The sequence below is a fragment of the Danio aesculapii genome, chromosome 8, assembly GCF_903798145.1.
Source record: "Danio aesculapii chromosome 8, fDanAes4.1, whole genome shotgun sequence".
In the NCBI taxonomy this organism is placed as follows: Eukaryota; Metazoa; Chordata; class Actinopteri; order Cypriniformes; family Danionidae; genus Danio; species Danio aesculapii.
Window position 1 is genome coordinate 53,085,154 of NC_079442.1, and position 20,000 is coordinate 53,105,153.

The following is a 20,000-nucleotide window of genomic DNA, read 5'->3' on the forward strand; positions in this document are numbered from 1 at the left end:
CAGTGTTTTAGAAATAAAAAAGTAAACTAGCAGAAATGGCAGCAGCAGAGAGGTCTGATTCTGAATCTGATTGCAACAAAATGCCAGACGAAAGAGCAAAAGGAAAGTAAACCCTGTTTCTCTGTGATCCTCCATATCTATCTACATATACATTTTTATATTGTAATTTATTTATATGTACTATTCATTCATTCATTCATTCATTCATTCATTCATTCATTCATTCATTTATTTATTTATTTATTTATTTATATAATTCATGTATTCATTTTTTATTTATAAGTGTGTATATTTATATATAAAATGTATTTATATAATACATTTATTAATTTAAATGAATGTTCTCTGTGTGTTTTTTATGCATGTCTGCATAAATGGCAGCAGCAGAGAGGTCTGATTCTGAATCTGACTGCAACAAAATGCCAGACGAAAGAGCAGGAAAAAGACATATAATATAAAAGCACATCTTTTATATATAAATAAATACCAAATATAAATATCAAAACCAAACAGTCTGAATTGTTTTATCTGTCTGCACAATTATTTTCCTCCAGATGAAGCAGCTTTCATATGTAGAAAACTAAAAATTTATGAATAAATACATAAATAAATAAATACATAAATAAACAAATAAATAAATAAATAAATAAATAAATAAATAAATACATAAATACATAAATAAATAAATAAACAAATAAATAAATAAACAAATAAATAAATAAATACATACATAAATAAACAAATAAATAAATACATAAATAAACAAATAAATACATAAATAAACAAATAAATAAATAAATAAATACGTAAATAAATACATAAATAAATACATAAATAAATAAATACATAAATAAATAAATACATAAATAAATAAATACATAAATAAATACATAAATAAATAAATACATAAATAAACAAACAAACAAATAAATAAACAAACAAACAAACAAACAAACAAATAAATAAATAAATAAATAAATAAATAAATAAATAAATAAATAAATAAATAAATAAATAAATAAATAAATAAATAAATAAAAGCTGCTCTCAGTTTTAGAAAAGGAAAAGTAAACCCTGTTTCTCTGTGTTTATTATGTGCAAAAATCCTCCCAGCAGTGACGTCTGGGTTAAAATATAAAATGTAATTCATATCTATCTATATATACATTTTTATATTGATATATATTTATATGTTCATTCATTCATTCATTTATATAATTTATGTATTAATTTTTTTATTTATAATTGTGTATATTTATATAAAAATGTATTTATATAATACATTTATTAATTTAAATGAGTGTTCTCTGTGTGTTTTTTATGCATGTCTGCATTAATGGCAGCAGCAGCGAGGTCTCATACTGAATCTGACTGCAACAAAACCCCAGAGTGAAAGAGCAGAAATCCTCCAGCCTGAAGCCTGCGGGACAAAGCAGAGTTTGGGGTTAATCCTGTGGGTATTAGGGCCCGTCACAGACCCCGGAGCCCCACTGTCACCTGCATTGTTGGAGGACGGCTGCGCGTTTTTTTTACAGCATTCACAATCCTTTCTCAATACATGCAGACTTTCAGGAGCGGACAAACAATAGTGGCCTTTCAGAACCGTGACCAGCACTGAGACTGACCGCACTGGGATATTTACACCACTCAAATGTCAATATTTATTCATTATATTTTTATATTTATTGTTTATTTATTTGTATTTATATCATTTATTTACTTAAATGTATTTATTTATATTTGTTATATTTTATATGTAGGAATTTATTTAATTATTATAAAATATTTGTTTAAATTCATTTATCTATTTAAATTATATACATTTTCCTTATTTATTTATTTATTTATTTATTTATTTATTATATATAATACTGTTATATTATTTATTTATATTTGTATACATTTTTATGTTTGTGTGTGTGTGCGTGTGCGTGTGTGTGTGTGTGTGTGTGTGTGTGTGCGTGCGTGCGTGTATACAGTATTTTTACATCTTATTTATTTAATTAACTATGTTAAATACAAAAAAAATTTATATTTGTTATATTTTATACATATTATTTATTTATTTATTTATTTGTTGTATATAAAATATTTATACAATTTATTTAAATGAATTTATTTAAATCAATCTATTCATTTATTTTATACTTTATGCATATCAAATATTTATATGTGTATTTATTAATTTATTTTACATTGTTTTATTTTATATATAATATTTATTTAGTTATACGATTTATTTGTTTAAGTTTATTTACATTTATTTCATATTTGTTATACATAAAATATTTATATTATTTATATTATTTAAATAAATACTTTTATTATTTAAATGTATTTATCTACATTTCTAATATTTTATTTATATTTGTCATGTTTTTATGTGTAACAATTTATTTAAATATTATAAAATATTTGTTTAAATTTATTTATCTTTAAATTATATTTAATTTAAATTATATACATTTACTTATTTATTATTTATAACACTGTTGTATTATTTATTTAGCCATTAAAATGTATTTCTTTTTATTTATTTATTATTTATATTGTGTGTGTGTCTGTGTGTATATATATATATATATATATATATATATATATATATATATATATATATATATATATATATATATATATATATATATATATATATATATATATATATATATATATATATATATATATATATATTCAATTAACTGTATGCTAAATAATATTTATATATTTTATTATATATTACATATATAATAAATATATTATATTTACTTATTTATTATATATAAAATTTGTATACAATTTATTTAAATTAATTTAGTAAACTTTATCTAATTATTTATTTTATATTTTATATATAATATTTATTTACTTATGATTTATTTGTTTATGTTTATTTATATATATATATATATATATATATATATATATATATATATATATATATATATATATATATATATATATATATATATAAATAATTTATATTATTTAAATAAATACATTTATTATTTAAATGTATTTATTTATATGTATCTTATAAGTAATTTTATATTTTTATATGTATATCAAATATTTATGTAATGTATATTAATTAACTTATTGATTCTATACTGTTATATTTTATTTTATTATATTCTTGCTATATATAATATGTATTTATGCATACAATTTATTCATTTACATTCATTTCATATCTGTTAGATATAAACTACTTATATTATTTAAATGAATTGTAAATGTTTCTAATTATTTATTTGACATTTTTGTATGCATATCAAATATTAATATATTGTTTATTTTAGATTGTTATATAATAATATATAATTTATAGTTATTTATATAATTTATTTATTCATTTAAAGTAATGTATTTAAATATTTTTATATTTATATATTTACTTATTTATTTACATGTATTTTCCCAGCATGTTTATTTGTGCTGATGAAGTAAACAGTGATGTCCATTAAGATCAATGCAAACTCAATCATCAGTTCTTCAGGAGCAGCACATGCATCCTCAGTTTATGCAGTACAGTATATTTATCTGCTCTTCTGAAATCTTCCAGCACGTTACCTGTCTGAGAGCGGCAGTAAACTCTGGCCCGCAGCTGCAGACGGATTTATTAGCCTGAAATGGAGGTGTGAATGTGGAAAGACACGGATGAAGCAGGCATGACCGAAGCTCCAGCCCAACCGGCGACACACTGCATTTACACCAACACTGACTACAAATAACACTCACACTTCTGATACTGACTCCTGATCAGACTCCTGCCAGGTGCACTTATTTTAAATGCTGTGCATTACTTTAGCTACTATTTGCAGGCTTTAAATGTTCATTTAAAATATGCATTATGGTTGTGCCATGCTCACAAAACAACAACAAATACAATATCTCAATAATTCATAGAAAATAAAATGCAAATGCTTTGCCAAGCTTTTCCAAGATTTCCAAAAGCCCCTAAACATAATTTATAATGCAGAACAAATCATATTTTCACATCCTAAAAGTGGAACATGTGGCTGCAGATTAAAACAGAACTCAATAAAGCACTAAACTGATCTAATAATGCAGGAGAATCTGATGCTGGATGTTGAACAAAACTCGAAAAGAGCATCTGCGTCTGAGTATAATCCACAATCACAGCACAATCCACTCCAAAAACCTACTTATATCATGCTTTATAGAAATGTTCATTCTTTTTCAAATATTTCCCATTTCAGTTGTTTGCTCAACACAAGTTAATTAAGTTAACATCATCGTTTTTACAAATTCAAGTGTACTGAACATAAAACATTAAGCTGTCTCTAAAATAACTTCAGAATTGTGTTGTTTCTGCTCATTTTAAATAAGTAGCTTGAATAAGCAGCAAAAGTCTTTTTCAGAACGTTTAGCTCTAGAAACAACTTACTGAAAAACTCATATCTTGTCACATAAATTATTATAAATTAGTTTAATTCTTTTAAAAAATATATTTCACCAGTGGTGTTTAAAAGAGTGATTTATTGGCATTTTAGTAGTTTAAAACATCAAGTCAGAAATATTAGCCCCCCTGAATTATTACCCCCAATGTTTATTTTTTTCCACAATTTCTGTTTAATAGAGAGCAGATTTCTTCAACACATTTCTAATCATAATAGTTTTAATAACTCATCTCTAATAACTGATTTATTTTCTCTTTGTCATGATGACAGTAAATAATATTAGACTAGATATTCTTCAAGACACTTCTATACAGCTTAAAGTGACATTTAAAGGCTTAACTAGGGTAATTAGGTTAACTAGGCAGGTTAGAGTAATTAGGCAAGTTATTGTATAATGATGGTTTGTTCTGTATCGGAAAAAATATATAGCTTAAAGGAGCTAATTATATTGACCTAAAAATGGTGTTTAAAAAATTAAAAACTGTTTTTATTCTAGCCAAAATAAAACAATTAAGACTTTCTTCAGAATAAAAAAATATTATCAGACATACTGTGAACATTTCCTTGCTCTGTTAAACTTCATTTGGGAAATATTTTAAAAAGAAGAAAAAAAAAATCTAAGGGGGGCTTAAATTCTGACTTCAACTGTATATTATTATATATATTATATATTATACCATCAGGTTTTGTACCATAATTTAGGACACCAATACAGTATATCACTTCAAACTAATAAAAATATAAATAAATGTGGCTTTTTATAAACTTTTCAACATCAACGGTTGTTGGAGGACAGATCAAAAACATTCGTTTATATTACTACTGATGCTGTGTTACCATAGCAACTGCAAAATCACCACAACCGATTAATTACTATAGTCGTTGTGTTTCCATAGCAACTGTAGAATCACCACAACAGATTAGTTACTGTACTTATTGTGTGTCCATAGCAATTGTAAAATCACCACAACAGATTAATTACTATAGTTGTTGTTGTGTTACCATAGCAACTGTAGAATCACCACAACAGATTAATTACTATAGTTGCTGTTGTTACCATACCAACTGTAGAATCACCACAACAGATTAATTACTATAGTTGTTGTTGTGTTACCATAGCAACTGTAGAATCACCACAACAGATTAATTACTATAGTTGTTGTGTTACCATAGCAACTGTAGAATCACCACAACAGATTAATTACTATAGTTGTTGTGCTACCATAGCAACTGTAGAATCACCACAACAAATTAATAACTATAGTTGTGTTACCATAGCAACTGTAGAATTACCACAACAGATTAACTATTATATTTGTTGTGTTACCATAGCAACTGTAGAATCACCACAACAGATTAATTACTATAGTTGTTGTTGTGTTACCATAGCAACTGTAGAATCACCACAACAGATTAATTACTATAGTTGTTGTTGTGTTACCATAGCAACTGTAGAATCACAACAGATTAATTACTATAGTTGTTGTGCTACCAATACAACTGTAGAATCACCACAACAAATTAATAACTATAGTTGTGTTACCATAGCAACTGTAGAATCACCACAACAGATTAACTATTATATTTGTTGTGTTACCATAGAAACTGTAGAATCACCACAACAGATTATTTACTATAGTTGTGTTACCATAGCAACTGTAGAATCACCACAACAGATTAACTATTATATTTGTTGTGTTACCATAGCAACTGTAGAATCACCACAACAGATTAAGTATTGTACGTGTTGTGTTTCCATAGAAACTATAAAATCTCCACAACAGATTAAATTTATTTAGTATAATTATATTATGTAAACTGTAAAATACAATGTAAAGTATATCATAATTTGGTTAAAATAAAAGATAAAGATCACAGTTCAAAAAAATAGTACACGCAAATTAATATGGCGGGGGACAAAATATGCAATAAAATGTTAATAAACAGGCAAAATCAAGAGAAACATAATAAAATGTTCTATTCCTGAAGATGTTTGGTATTCCAAACTCTTATTTTAATGAATATAACTATTTTAATTAAGCTGTTATCTTTAAATACACCAAAATACATGGTCTACAATCACTATGAGAAATGTACACAATATTAAATTTCCAAAAAATGGTGTACTCATTTATGCTGAGCCCTGTGTAAATATATATGTAAATATGTGTATATATACACACACACAAACACACACAATGTGCATACATAGCACAACAGTCCTCCAGCATTTTCAAGCACATAATGATCAGTTGCATCATGCTAATGGTGATGCTGTTTCACTATAATCCTAGTCTAGTCTTTAAATTCATAATAATAATAATCAGAATAATCCCCCAGCGCAGGTTTCTGGTGGACCTGCTGAACTCACAAAGCGTCTCTGCTCTCCTCGGAGAATAAGTTTGGACAGCGTAAAGGCACGGCGCACTTTACATACCATCAGAGACGTTTTACAAGGCTAAAAGAGGAAAATAGGCAGTGTCAAAACTAGTCAAGTCAGTCTGGATTGCAGCAGGATCTGTTTAAGACTGAAGAATAAGAGGCTCTGTTTTCAGCCGCCGTATATATGGCTCCCAAAAACCACATGCATGAAAAACGCGCTGTGTTTTACATTTCTCCGCTCAAGTGGATGATGTATTCCTGCGCTGTTTTAATCTCCCGCAGACGTGAAATAAGGAGGTGTAAAATGCACATGAAACGCATACAAGGACGGATGGGTTTATAGATGTGGAGAGATCGGTGAACAGAGTTTTTGAGGAGGTCAGAAATGCGGTTTAATACAATACAAACTAGACCAATCTGAGATCAACTAAATTATTATAATAGTTATTTTTGGAGGGAAATACAATCTTAATAAATACTTTAAAAATATAAGAATAAATAAAGAAATAAATAAATAAACACATGCACTATAGGTGAATTGGAGAAACTAAAACTGTCCGTAGTGTGTGTACGTGTGTGTGTGATGAGTGTGTATGGGTGTTTCCCAGTACTGGGTTGTGACTGGAAGAGCATCCGCTGCATAAAACATATGTCAGAATAGTTAGCAGTTCATTAAGAAACTAAGGCAAAGGAAAACGAATGAATGAATGAATATATATATATATATATATATATATATATATATATATATATATATATATAAACAAACATTTATACATCCTAAAATGCTTGGTTGCTTTAAACTAAAGTGAATTTTAAAGTTTTTTTTTTTTCATATTTGACCCAACATTGGGTTACAACAGCCCAGCAGAGTGTATACATAAAGCACATTCACATAAACGATATATTTCTTAAAATTTTATCAAAATAAATAAATAATGCTGAGCATTTTCAACTCAAAATTGGACAATTTTTTTTTTTTATTATTATTTTAAATAACCCAGCTGTTGGATTTGTCTATACACTCTACAAAATGCTGTGTTGTCATAACCCAACAATGGATCAAATTTGGACAAACGCAACATTGAGTTAAAATTTTAAATAAAATTTGAACTACACTTTTAACCCGAGAGATTTATCTATATCTGACCCAGCGTTGGGTTAAAAATACAACCCAGATTTAAAAAATTTTTGAGTGTACTAAATGATGCGCAAAATCAATTAGTCACATTATTACACTTTAAAAAATGTTGGGTTGTTATAATAACCCAAGACTAGGTCAAAAATAGACAAAACCAATTTTGGGTTAATTTTAGTTCTGTTTATTTATTTGTAAATGTTTTTTACAACCCAGCATATATGTTTAAAGCGCACAAACAGACATGCAATACAAATTCTGTATATCATTCTGCATTATAGTAGTCTGGAAAAAAATAAATGCTGGGTTGTTTTAACCAAATTTGAGTTCAGATATGCACACACTATATATTTTTCAAATGAAATTTTTTTTTTTTTTAATTAGTAATGCTGAGCATTTTCAACTCAGATTTGGACAAACTGAATGGCTCAGGTACTTTTTCATATTATTTTAAATTACTTTTATTTTTTAACCCAGCTGTCGGGTTTGTCTATATACACTCTAAAAAATGCTGAGTTGTCGTAATCCAATCTTGAGTAAAATATGAACAAACCCAATATTGAGTTCATATTTTCAATAAAAATTTTAACAACACTTTTAACCCAATGGTCGGGTTTGTTCATAATTTGACCCAACATTGAACTGAAACAGCCCAGCGTTTTTAGGGTCAATTTAAATAAATGTTCATTCTTATAAATATTCCTTCATTCATTTTCCTTCGGCTTAGTCCTTTTATTAATCAGGGGTCGCCACAGCAGAATGAACCACCAACTATTCCAGTATATGTGGATGCTCTTCCAGCCGCAGCCCAGTACTGGGAAATGTATAAATATTATAATACCATAAATTACTCTCAGTACTATGCATATAATACTAACATAACACACATACCTGCCAACACTCCCGTTTTTCTCAGAAGTCTCCCGTATTTCCGAGCAATCTCCCGCCACCCTCCTGTTTTGTTATTTCTCTCGGAAAACTCCCGTAATTCCACCCCCCACTCCACATCTTTTTGGTACAGTCTGTAACAACCCCCCGGTCATCAACTTTGGTTTAGTATCCGATCACCGCCTGAAACCTAGTCCAAGGAACAGTTTCTAACAACACAAACACCACCGCTACCCCCCTACAAATGTTGGCAGGTATGAGAATATATAGACTGTAAAAAAGTATGATCAATGAGTCATTACAACATATTTTAATGTTAATTATAACTTATTAAATGTTAAAAAGTGAATATAAAATTAAAAACGTAATAAAAAATGTTATTAGATATTCTTCCAGACACTAGTATTCAGCTTAAAGTGACATTTAAAGGCTTCACTAGGTTAATTAGGGTAAAGTTAGGGTAATTAGGCAAGTCATTGTATAACAGTGGTTTGTTCTGGAGATAATCCAAAACTAATATTGCTTAAGGGGGCTAATAATATTGACCTTAAAATGCGTTTAAATAAATTAAAAAGCTGTATTTATTATTAATTGCATCCATGTTTTGGTCCATTTTCAAGGAAATTGATCTGTAATTTGTCCTGCATGTTTAAGACGATCGCTAACACATTTCTGAGCGCTTCATCATGGAACATTTTCACCAGCAGCCCAACGCTATCGAGTTACAGCCGAATGTATGTGGGGTTTCCGTTTGGAGGCCGCGTGACCCCTCGCCCGGGAACAAGCTCCTGAAATATCTAATTGTGCTCCTTCATTTTCTCTGCTCAGCATGGCACTGAGAAATAAAAAGAATCCCAGCGAAAGGGGACGGAAGTCAGAGGGAAATCTGGCTAGCGGGGTTTCTGAAGCATGGGAAACACTCATTACGGCTGTTCAGTGTGAAAAAGGTGCAGTGAGTAATTAAGCAATTAACAATTCATGCTCATAACGGAGGTGTGAAGCAGTGACAGCCAGCAGAACAGAGACCCTCGGGAAGACAGAAACGCACATGCATAGATAAAAGTGCAGTAAAACAAAAACGATGGGTTATTTTAAACCAACACTGGGTCAAACATGGACAAAATAACATTTATTTCAAAATGAAGATAAATTAATTCATTAAATTTAAATGTTAAACCCCAAGAGTAGTGCTTGTCTATATTTGACCCAGCATTGGGTTAAAAAAACATCCCAGCATTTTAAGAGTGTACTAAATGATGTGCAAAATAAATTATAGTCGCATTATTACACTCTGAAAAATTTTGGGTGGTTATAATAACCCATCGCTAGGTGAAAAATAGACAAAACCAGTTGGGTTAATTGCTTTGGTTTATTTTCCAATTAAATTTAAACAACACTTTTTTTTAGCCAACAGTTGGGTTTATCCATAATTGATACAGCATTGGGTTAAAAAAAAACAACCCAAAATGTTTTAGTGTACAAAAAGACATGCAAAATAAATTAGATATGTGCATATAATTTTGCTATATTACACTCTAAAAATGTTGGGCTGTTATAATAACCCAATGCTACATCAAATATAGATAAACCGAAGGTTGGGTTAATTTGTTTTGTTTGTTTTGCATTTTCAATTAAATTTAAACTACTTTTAATCCAACAGTTGGGTTTGTCCACATTCCACCCAGTATTAGGTAAAAAAACAACAACCCAGTTTTACAGTGTACTAAATGACGTGCAAAATAAATTATAGTTGCATTATCACACATTATCACCCCAAAATGTTGGGTTGTTATAATAACCCAGTGCTAGGTCAAATATAGACAAAACCAATGTTTTTTTTTTTGGTTTGTTTTTTTTTTATTAAATTTAAACATAATAACCCAATGCTACCAATATAGATAAACTGAAGGTTGGGTTCATTTTTGTTTGTTTGTTTGTTTGTTTGTTTGTTTTGGTTTTTTAATTAAATTTAAACTACTCTTTTTATTCCAACATTTGGGTTTGTCCATATTTGACCCAGTATTAAGTTAAAAAAACAACCCAGCATTTTTAGCGTGTATAAAAACATGTGCAAAATAAATTTGTGCACATCATTTTGCATTACTACACTCTAAAAATTCAGTTCAATTCACCTTTATTTGTATAGCGCTTTTACAATGTAGATTGTGTCAAAGCAGCTTCACATAAAAGATATGTTGGGTTGTTACAATAACCCAATGCTAGGACAAATATAGATAAACAGAATGTTGGGTTAATTTTTGTTTGTTTGTTTTGTTATTTCAATTCAATTTAAACTACACTTTTTAATCCAACGGTTGTGTTTGTTCATATTTGACCCAGTGTTAGGTAAAAAAGAAAACAACCCAACATTTTTTTGAGTGTACAAAATCATTCTACATTATTACAATTAAAAAAATGCTGGGTTGTTGCAACCCAATGCTACTGTAGGTCATATACGGATGAACCCAAAGTTTGGTTATTATTATTTTCAAATTTTTTTCCAATTAAGTTTAAATAACACTTTTCACCCAACAGTTGGGTTTGTTCAAATTTGACCCAGTGTTGAGTAATGACAACCCAGCTTTTTTAAAGTGTCCCAATAGCCTAATAAACTGCACTCTAAGTCTAATATGCACATATTGTTCTGCATTAAGTATCTGCATGTCTTTTTAAATTTCCTAATATGAATCTGATGAAACACACGACATCCTTTCTGCACACACTCTAAGAAATGCTAAACCCAAATTGGGTAAAATATGGACTAACTAAACATTGGGTTAAATTTGGTCCTATTAATTTAATTCAAAAAAATGTACCCAGCAGTTGCTTTAGTCCATATTACACCCAGAATAAGGTTGAAATAACCCAGTATTTTTAGACTGAAAGCAAAAACAAGACAATAAACACCAAAGGCTTACAGTCTAAAAATGCTGGGTTGGTGTAACCAATGCTGGGTTAAAATACAAAAAACCCAATGTTGGGGTATTTTTTACAGTTAAATTTAAATGACACTTTTTAACCCAAGAGTTGTGTTTGCCAATTATTTGACCCAGCGTTGGGTTAAAATTACAGCCCAGCATTTTAGAGCATACAATTAGACTAAATAAACTGCACTCCGAGTCTAATATGCACATATTGTTGTGCATTATAGTATCTGCATGTCTGTTCAGATTTCCTAATATTATTCAGATTAAACACACAGCATCCTTTCTGCACACAGAAATGCAGGGTTATTTAAAGCCCAAATTGGTTAAAACATGGACTAACTAAACACTAGGTTAAATTTGGTCCTATTAATTTAATTCAAAATATTAACCCAGTGGTTGGTTTAATCCATATTACACCTAGAATTAGGTTGAAATAACCCAGCATTTTGAGAGTGCAAGCAAAAACAAGATAATAAAACATCCAAGACTTACACTGTAAAAAATGCTGGGTTGCCGTTAGTCAATGCTGGGTCATAAAATGGAAAACCCAATGTTATTGTTTTTTCAGTTCAATTTAAATTACATTTTTAAACCCAACAGTTGGGTTTGCGTTGGGTTAAAATACAACCCAGCATTTTTAGAGTGTATAAATACACGAAATAAACTGCACTCCGAGTCTAACTTGCACACACTGTTCTGCATTATAGTATCTGCATGTCTTTTCACATTTTCTAATATGAATCAGATGAAACACACGACATCCTTTCTGCACACTCTAAAAAATGCTGGGTTATTTAAACCCATATTGGGTATAATATGGACTAACTAAACATTGGGTTAAATTCTGTCCTATTAATTTATTTTTTTTAAATGTACCAAACAGTTGGTTTAGTCCATATTGCACCCAGAATAAGGTTGAAATAACCACAATTTTTTAGAGTGCAAAAACAAAGACAAAAACAACATCTAAGACCTACACTCTGAAAAATCATGGGTTGCCGTAACCCAATGCTGGGTCATAAAACAAATAAACCCAATGTTGTCATTTTTTTCAGTTAAATTTAAATGACACCTTTACATCCAACAGTTCGAGTCGTCCATTATTTGACCCAGTTTTGGGTTAAAACGACCCAAAAAATGTTTAAAGTGTACCAATATACTAAATAAACTGCACTCCGGGTCTGATATGCACATATTGTTCTGCATTATAGTATCTGCATGTCTTTTCACATTTTATAATATGAATCAGATGAAACACGCAACATCCTTTCTGCACACACTAAAAAATGCTGGGTTATTTAAACTCAAATTGGGTATAATATGGACTAACTAAACATTGGGTTAAATTCTGTCCTATTAATTTAATTAAAAAAAAAAAAACATGATTTTTTAGAGTGCAAAAAACAAAGACAAAAAAACATCTAAGACCTACACTCTGAAAAATCGTGGGTTGCCGTAACCCAATGCTGGGTCATAAAACGAAAAAACCCAATATTGTCATTTTTTTCAGTTAAATTTAAATGACACTTTTAAATCCAACAGTTCGGGTTGTCCATTATTTGACCCAGTGATATGTTAAAACAACTCAAAAAAATTTTTTAAGTGTACCAATATACTAAATAAACTGCACTCCGGGTCTGATATGCACATATCGTTCTGCATTATAGTATCTGCATGTCTTTTCACATTTTCTAATATGAATCAGATGAAACCCACGACATCCTTTCTGCACACTCTAAGAAATGCTGGGTTATTTAAACCCAAATTGGGTATAATATGGACTAACTAAACATTGGGTTAAATTCTGTCCTATTAATTTAATTGAAAAAAAACATGATTTTTTTAGAGTGCAAAAAACAAAGACAAAAAACATTTAAGACTTACACTCTGAAAAATTTGTGGGTTGCCGTAACCCAATGCTGGGTCATAAAATGAAAAAACCCAATGTTGTCATTTTTTTTTCAGTTATATTTAAATGACACCTTTACATCCAACAGTTCAAGTCATCCATTATTTGACCCAGTTTTGGGTTAAAACAACCCAAAAAAAATTTTAAGTGTACCAATATACTAAATAAACTGCACTCCGGGTCTAATATCCACATATCGTTCTGCATTATAGTATCTGCATGTCTTTTCAGATTTCCTAATATGAATCAGATGAAACACACGACATCCTTTCTGCACACTCTAAGAAATGCTGGGTTATTTAAACCTAAATTTGGTATAATATGAACTAAAAATTGGGTTAAATTCTGTCCTATTCATTTTTTTTTTTTAAATGTACCAAACAGTTGGTTTAGTCCATATTGCACCCAGAATAAGGTTGAAATAACCACAATTTTTTTAGAGTGCAAAAAACAAAGACAAAAAAACATCTAAGACTTACACTTTAAAAAATCGTGGGTTGCCGTAACCCAATGCTGGGTCATAAAACGAAAAAACCCAATGTTGTCATTTTTTTCAGTTAAATTTAAATGACACTTTTAAATCCAACAGTTTGTGTTGTCCATTATTTGACCCAGTGTTGGGTTAAAAATTTTTAAAGTGTACCAATATACTAAATAAACTGCACTCCAGGTCTAATATGCACATATCGTTCTGCATTATAGTATCTGCATGACTTTTCAGATTTCCTAATACGAATCAGATGAAACACACAACTAAGGATGAACAATTCACAGTAGTCACACAGCAGGATTAGATTATTTATTAAAGATGAACAGATATTACTAAATATTATTATTATTTTATTATTTATGCAATAATGACCGTGTTATTTAATATTTGATTATTCAATTTCTGTACCCAAATACTTTTTGGCTCCCCAGAAAACCATAAAGCGATCTTTACTTAACTTTTATTTTTGCTCTATAATTCTTGTACTGTGTATATGCTTGCAATTTATTTTATTTTATCATCCCAAAAATATTTGATCATCCCAGTCAATCTGAATGAATGAAATCTTTCCAAATAGAGCCATTCAAATCATCTGGTGCAATTATCTTCATATCGCAGCAAAAGAAAATAGCGCAATCTCAGATTTGTCCAATATCGCACAGCCCTAACATCTCTTCTGCTTTCCGCAAGCAAAAACAAGACTATAAAACACCCAAGATTTAGAAAAACCACTTCATTGTGGAGGCCCAAACCTGACGTCAATCACTGTGCACCATATGTGCTTCTGGGAACTGCAGTTATATCTCCAAAAACACGAAAACTTCTATCCTGAAACATTTATTTTTCAGTATCTGCAGTCAAACTTTGAAACACAACGATCGTCTAGCTTGAAAAACGGTACAAAATTGCGGCTTCTTCTCAGCGTCTCTCACACACACACACACACACACACACACACACACACACACACACACGAGATGAAACCTGACTTTGCATTTTTCTGTTTAAACAAAGTGTCACATAAATAAACGGCGAGCTCAAACTAGGGGAGAAATTCAGACCACAAAACTTGTAATCAGCACAGATCTATTCAGACTGGCGGCTGCTCTCAGAACTGTCTGCTTCATTCAAACACGTTTCACATATGATATGCAGACCATTCATCCAAAACTGGAGATGCATTCAAATAAATAAATATGAAAGTTTGCTGTCATTATGAAGAGTGTAAATGTGTGCATATCAATGTTAACATGCATGCATTTTCTACAAGATAAAGTGATAACTGCATGAGACTAATCAAACTAATATAGAATCAATAAATAATCAAACTATAAACATCAATAGTGATTTATTTAGATATTTTAATTATACTCTCTAGCTTATTTTAGTTTATTCCTATTTAAAAATAAATAGTCTTTTTTTAAACACTTTAATGTGCACAAATAAAATGCATTAGTATATCGGTTTATATATATTAAATATAAAAACTATATAGCGTTCATTGCATTGCATTGTAAGACTTACATTAATATATTTAGAAAATAATTGCGTTTTAAAGTGTTCATATGCGGCCTATTCACAGCCCACAAACACACAGCTTACACCTGCTTTTAATTCATGCAATCATTTCTGAATAATGCACAGCGTTAATGATAATTCATATTACTCTAAATTTCACTGCCACGCTTTAAAGCCACATGAATTCGTTTAGAGACGGAAAAAAGCGACCAATTCATTACAGACCTTTGTCAAGCATTGGTTTTCTCTTATGCAAATGTAAATATTTATCAATTGTACTGGAAAATGCATGCTTCAGAAACCACCAAATCCATCAGGTTGCAGCTCAGCCCATTTGAATGAGAATAAATTACAGAAGTAAACTTCTAGAAAATAAACTCTGATCGGCACCCGTAGCCAAACGGGCCACAAAACGCGTCCGCGGCTCAAAACTCGCAAATAAACCGACGTGACAGTATATAGAGCATTATTAAAAATAATAAACTACATTATTCACATGTGTATAGCACATCAGTGTATTATACTACAAATATACACCCTTTAGTACAACATTAAATGTGATTTCAAACCTCTGTGATTGATCATTTAAATAAATCGCAAATAACCAACGCGCGCGGCACTGATAAAGTTGCGCGTTATTTATTATTATTATAACCAGCTCAATATTACCGTCGGCTATTTTAACCAGTTATCATTTCTCTTCAATCCCTAAGTGTTATTTAGCTCTCCAGAACTAAAATACAACGTGAAAGCGTCACGATTGAGGTAAAGTTGGTTTTATATACGCACACTCATTCAGTGACAACTTGTGACATGCTCCTTATAGTGTTTACCATGGTACTTTGAACATTCGGGCTGAATAATCTCATGCAAGTAAGACTTGAAAACAAGATTAGCACTATTTATTTGACTGTGATCAATGTTGTACTTTGATATTCATTTGATTTCACTATTTAGAACTTACTAAGATGTTATATTATTAAGGAGAACGTCCGAATGTATGAGAATAAAACCAACTCTACCTCAATAGCGTCAAGTAAGCTGTAAAGTTCCCCCTAACAGCGGTAAATATCCAAATGCATAACCTAAAATACAAAGTAAAGAGCGTCACGGTTGAGGTGAAGTTGGTTTTATATCCGCACACTCATTTAGTGACAACTTGTAACATGCTCCCTATGGTGTTTACCTTTGAATATTCAGTCTGAAATCACATGCAAGTATGACTTATGAAATTATAGCCTATAATTAAGGAGAAAGTCTGAATGTGTGAAAATAAAAGCAACTTTACCTGCGTCACGCAGGCTGTACAGTTCCCACAAACAGCGGTGGATGCGCATACAAGATATATACAGAAAAGGAGCGATCGGCTCACCTGGGGTTGGTTCGGTTCCAGAACACAGCATATCGATCAGCCATCACCTTTGAGCTGGGCTCCTGACTAAATACACACATCCACAGAATCACACCCACGAACACGATCATCTCCGCCTGCAGCATCTCTCCGCGTTGCGCGCTCGGAAACTCGCGGATATTCCCGTTCCTCCAGCCGACTTTCCTTCACATCTGCGGCGGGTTCGGCTGATGCCAGACCGCGGGGAGAAGTGTGGAGATCTGCCCGCTCCTCTGCTGCGTCTGTCAGCGGTGTAAAGCTCCGCACTACGGTCAATAACTGTGTTTACTGCGCAGACGACAACAGAATACACACAAAAATCAGCGCATTCTAGCACGCGTCACTCAGAAATCACGCGCATCCGAACACTTTTTTTACGCGCGGTGTCCGTTTAGAGAAGTTGTCGACAGTAGCAGGATCTCAGACTGAGATGGAGAGCTGAAGTCTGTTCACACACACACAAACACAGTCGCGATCCGGACGCGCGCGTCGCTCTCCGTCATTCTACAACGCGCGGTGAAGGAGCGCGCGGATCTTCTGAGTTCGGCGGGAGGTGTGATGATGATGTGAACCCGGCGGCGCGCACTGCGAGTGTGAGTTCGGTTACAGAGGGGCGCAGGGCGAGCTCATTGGTCCACATTTGAGTGGGCGGAGCGACACCAGCACTGACCACACCCTCAAGACCTGACTTCATGTATGTAACCCACAGATGACCAGATGGTTTGAAGAGACAGGTAGGACACGTTTAGCGGTCATTTCATTTTATAAATATATCATAAACACATATGTGATGTGCTTCATGAATAAATACAGTTTTTCTCAGTCACTTTGGTCCATTTCTCAGATCATAATTTAAATTCTCAAAACTACCTGTTCAATCTTCACATCATTGTCAGTGGCTGTCATAATATTTTGTCATTATGCATTATTCTATACATTTCCATTAGACTTTTTTTCTAAATCTGTAAACAATTGGTAAATTTCTCCCAGGTGAATCTTGACTTTTTTAAATGAAGGTGCATCTCAGAGAAGATTGCTATGTTCACATTTTTACATTTGTTTTGTTTTTCTTTGTGCTGTGTAGTGCTGTCCTTTCCTTTCTGTATCACAATGACATCTGCCAACAAATTACAGTACAAAGAGCAAATAAATAAATAAAAATAGCCATAATTTATATCAAAACACCCCTGCAGAGTACACTGTTTTATTGACAACATGACTGTCATTTTACTGTCTTATCCATACACAATGGCACAAGGACTTTTAATTCTGATGGCACTGACACATTCATTGACACAGAAATTTAGTTCTGAGAGATGAACTGAGGATTTTGAGCAAGAGACTGGCTTTTGGACTGACTTTTGTTTTGATATTTGAACGCACTGTTTTGAGAAAGGGCGACACAGTGGTGCAGTAGGTAGTGCTGTCGCCTCACAGCAAGAAGGTCGCTGGTTCGAGCCTCGGCTGGATCAGTTGATATTTCTGTTTGGAGTTTGCATGTTGTCCCTGTGTTTGTGTGGGTTTCCACAAAATTTGGGTTTTGTGTGGGTGAATTGGGTAGGCTAAATTGTCTATAGTGAATGAGTGTGTGTGGATGTTTCCCAGTGATGGGTTGCAGCTGGAAGGGCATCTGCTGCGTAAAATATGGGCTGGATAAGTTGGCGGTTCATTCAGCTGTGTCAATGCTGGATTAATAAAGGGACTAAGCCGAACAGAAAATGAATGAATGAATGTTTTGAGAAATGCACTGTCTGTTTGGCAAAATTTCAATTCTGATCTGAGAAATGCACCAAAGCCACTGAGAAAAACTGTAGTAAATAAATAAATATTTAATAAATAAATACTATTTTTAGACATTTCTTTGGTGATGTTTTTCACAGTATTTTCAATAATATTCTTCTGGAGAAACTTTTATTTCGTTTAAATTTTGGCTGGAATAAACTTGTGAATATTAAAAGTGAATATTATCAGCCCCTTTAAGAATTTTCATAGACTTCGCCTCCAAAACCTGACTTCAGTATGTAACCCACAGATGACCAGTTAGTTAGAAGAGACAGGTATGCACTGAAAGAAAACGGTTCATTGGATTTCCTTTTTTTAATTTAAGATTAAGAGTTGCAAACAATTTATATGAGCTGAATTTAAAGAAACAAATGAAATTGAACACTACTAAATGTAATTTGTTTGTTTAAATTTAGCCCATTTGAATGGTTTGCAACTACTCACCTTAAAAAATTTAGTAAATTCAATGAATACATTTTGTCACTATAGGAAACATATAGTGTGTATTTTCATATTATAAATATATTATAAACAGCACATATGTAATGTGCTTCATAAATAAATACAAAATATAGAGTTGAAGGCAAAATTATTGTCCCTCCCGCTCCTGTGCAGTTTTAATTATTTTAAAAGTACTTCTTAAGTGATGTTTTTCACAGTATTTTCTATACAAGTTTTCTCCTGGATTACATTTTTTAAAACAGATCTTAAACTAAACATTATTAGCCCCTTTAAGAATTTTTTTAGTAAAATTAAGTACTGTAGCTTCAGCAGAGAGTAGATAATTTCAGCTTGATCTCACGAGAAAACGTTAGTATTTTACGTTTTGTCAGTTTAGTGGCTAATTCAGTTTAGTGGCGAGTTCAGTCGTACCAAATTGTATGATTTTAAAAAGGAGGCGTGGCACCTAACCCCACCCTAAACCCAACCGTCATTGGGGGATGAGCAAATCTTACTAAATTGTATGAATTACATCGTACAAATTCATATGAATTAGCCACTAAATCAAAAAGTTACAAATTTCCATGAGATTGTGTTGGATAATTCTGTATATAATGAATTAAAATTTATTTAATGGCTTTTTGTTTGAACTTCTTATTCTGAATCATTGAAACATCAGGACTCAATCAAACAAAAATATTTAATTTAATTTAA